Source organism: Olea europaea, chromosome 4 (genome assembly GCF_002742605.1).
Source record: "Olea europaea var. sylvestris chromosome 4, O_europaea_v1, whole genome shotgun sequence".
NCBI classification, from domain to species: Eukaryota; Viridiplantae; Streptophyta; class Magnoliopsida; order Lamiales; family Oleaceae; genus Olea; species Olea europaea.
In genome coordinates this window covers 1,707,783-1,711,367 of record NC_036240.1, presented here as the reverse complement: position 1 = coordinate 1,711,367, position 3,585 = coordinate 1,707,783, and positions in this window count along the sequence as shown.

Below are 3,585 nucleotides of genomic sequence, written 5' to 3'. Positions count from 1 at the left end.
TAAGTGCAAGGTAGTGATTGAGTAATGAGGTTTGTTCAGGCTCACAGATAGAAAAAAAATTGACTTGACAGCAGATGAATGGTTGTTTGTTGTTTTTATTTTTCAAATAATCCAATCATGTGTTGACACGTGTGCACATTATTTTTTAGCCTGTTTGTATTGCATGTTTGGTGGTGATTTGATCAATTGAAAAAACCTACCATCAATACTTTATTCTTTATTTGGAACACTTATCACATAAACGATTCATAATTTTCAGGCACATTATATAAAGAATCGTATTTTCATGCAATTTGGCCCTTTGTTTCTCACTGTTTTCTAGGAAAAATTGTCAAGCAAACAAAATAGTTCAATTTGAAGATTTAAACCGTAAGGAATACATAATGAGGTCAAGAAAATCACCGTACATGATACATTACCAAATGAAACGTGATTCAAATCCTAGAGGAAAGGTTCATGTGATAGTAACACTAAAATTAATGACACGAAGAAAAGTCTCGATCATATTGCATGGGATTTAATTTATTGAGTTCTATAAATCCTGGAATCACAATTGCACATCATCGCCCACCAATCAATGACCCATTTTAACCTGTGAAGGTAGGGAAAATGAGTGAGTATATGGAAATACTCAATGAAACACGAATAATGGTGCAATTTCCAATAAAATTATTTAAAACATACAAAAAAATATCATACCGTCATCATATTCTAAGAGATTGATAAGAGCTCAACACATATTATATCTTTGGTACCAAATGGTTGTCATACCATACATATCATATCATATCTTTAACTTTCATGAGTACAATAATTCGACAATATGAAAAAATAATTTAAACGGGGCAAAGTTAACTGCACCTTAAATTTTTTAAACCTTGACATGATGTTCACAAAATTGCACATTTTTGTGCCTTTTGAAATTTTCTAAAGCTGTTAAAAATTTATTTGCTTGTGTTCAACTGCTGTAAAATATATAATGAAGAAATAATAAAAGGAGATACGTATATAAAGATATTTGAAAACCACTTAAGTTTTAATAGTTGTTAGGTGGTTTAAAAGTTAATGGGAAACAGAGAGACAGTGGGAGACCAATATTTTGGGATGTGATTAGGATTAGAATACTTGACTTAGTCAGACTTATTCTTCCACCATAACACTTAATATATAATTATATAATGATATACATAATAATATATATTAATAAAACTAAATTCATTGACATAATAATTTAATCTAATTAAATGGTTAAAATCATACCATATAATAATACATGTAGAAATTAAATTCGGGGCTTTGCAATTCTCTCTCCTAAAATATTATCATCCTTGAAAATTACCTTGGCTAATTGAGAAGTTTTGGATACTTGGTTTTAATTTCCTCTTCCTTTTTTCTGGTTGACTCGTTAAGTTCATGATTTCTCCATTGAACCTGACGAGATAGACCTCCCTATTTTCATAATTGGTGCACTTTTCTATCAAAAACCATTGTCGAAGCTTCTTCATAAGTCAAATCTTTCTGTACTTCTAATGTCTATAGTTCACCACATGATTGGGATCATGAATATATTTTCTGACCATCGAAACATGGAATACGTTATGCACTGTTGTGAGTTCAGGCGATAAGGCAAATCAGTAAGACACTCTATCAATAATTTCCAGAATTTCGAAAAGTCCAGTGAAACGTGGTCTCAATTTTCTCTTCTTATCAAATCTCAATACATCCTTCATTGGTGCTACTTTTAGAAAAACTTTGTGACCTACTGAAAAATTTCAAATCCTTTATTCTACCATTGGCATAACTAATTTGTTGATCTTGTGTTGTCTTTATTCTAAATCTAATCTTTTCAACCGTCTCAACTGTTAGTTTAATGATTTTAAGACTTAAAATCATATTCTCTTCGAGCTCGTCCTAATGGATAGAGGATATGCACTTCCTACCATAAAGAGCTTCATAGGGAGTTATGCCTATAGTAGTCTGAAAGCTATTGTTGTAGGGAAATTCCACCAACAATAAATGTATCTCCCAACTATCGCTAAGATCCAAAACACATGCCCGCAACATATCTTCAAGAGTTCGAATGGTTCTTTTCGATTGTCCATCCATCTGTGAATGATAAGCAGTACTAAACTTCAATTTTATCCTCATGGCTACCTGCAAGCTTCTCCAAAAATTTTGATGCGAACCTCAGGTCTCTATTTGAAACAATGGTGACTGGAACTTCATATATTCTGACTATCTCTTTTAACATATAACTGCGTGGGTTGCACCATATTGAAATTTACTTTGATTCGTAGAAAATAGGCTGAATTTGTCAAACGATCAAGCACTACTCAAATAGCATTGTGACCGCTTACCGATCTCGAAAAGCCTACCACAAAGTTCATCTCTATGTTTTCATTTCCATTCTATAATATCCAAGGATTTCAGTATTCCTAATGGCCTTTGATGTTTTAGATTTACTTGCTGACAAATAATACATTTCTCCATGATCAAGTCAATTCTTTTCTTCATGTTTCTCCATTAGAATGTATCTCAAAGATTTTGATACATTTTAGTATTGCTTGGATGTGGTGCATAGGGGGTGGAAAGAGGCTCTTTCAATATCTCATTCCTTATTTTCTCATCCTTAGACACATATAATCTTCCTTTAAAAGTCAATGTTTTATCTCCAAATACTTCAAATCTAACACGTTTCTTTGTACCAACCTCAGCCTTAATCTTCTATAGATATGTATCCTTATCTTGTGCTTTCTTGATTTGATCCCGAAGAGTAAGCTGAATCATAAACGCTTTTATTTTTGCTGTAGTTCGAGTCAACAGTGTGATGATTTTCAATCTCTATTTCTCAAAGTCATTTATCAAATATTCCTATATTGTGGGTAAAAATATTAATTATTACCCTGTCTTTCTACTTAAGGTATCTGTAACTATATTTGACATACCCCGAGGGTAAATAATTATATAGTCATAATCTTTCACTAACTCCAACATCTCATCTGTCTCATATTCAGTTTTTCTATGTGAAGAACTATTTCAGACTTGTGGTCAGTATAGATTTCACACTTCCCGCCATAAAGATAACGACGACGTATCTTTAAGGTATGAACTACCTCTGCTAGTTTCAAGTCATATGTAGAATAGTTCTGCTCGTAATGTTTCAATTGTCTCGAGGTATAAGCAATCACCTTTCTATATTGCATCAAATCACAATCCAAACCCTGCTTAGAGGCGTCATCGTAAATGATAAATCCATCGGAATCTTCAAGCACTATCAATACGTGAGTTTAGACTAATCTCTGCTTAAGTTCCTGAAAACATTTTTCATACTTTTTCGTTAATGAAACTTCACACCATTTCTAGTCAATTGAGTTATCGACCCCACAAATTTTGAGAAACCTCCAATAAATCTCCTGGAATAGCTAGCCAACCCCAAGAAATTGCGAACTTCACCCACACTGGTTGGTTTAGGCCAATTTGTAACTACTTTGACTTTAATCGAGTCTAATTCAATTCCCTGGACGGTAACCACGTGACCAGTTAAACCTATGCAACAAGCGAAAATTCTCACTTCTTCAATTTGAA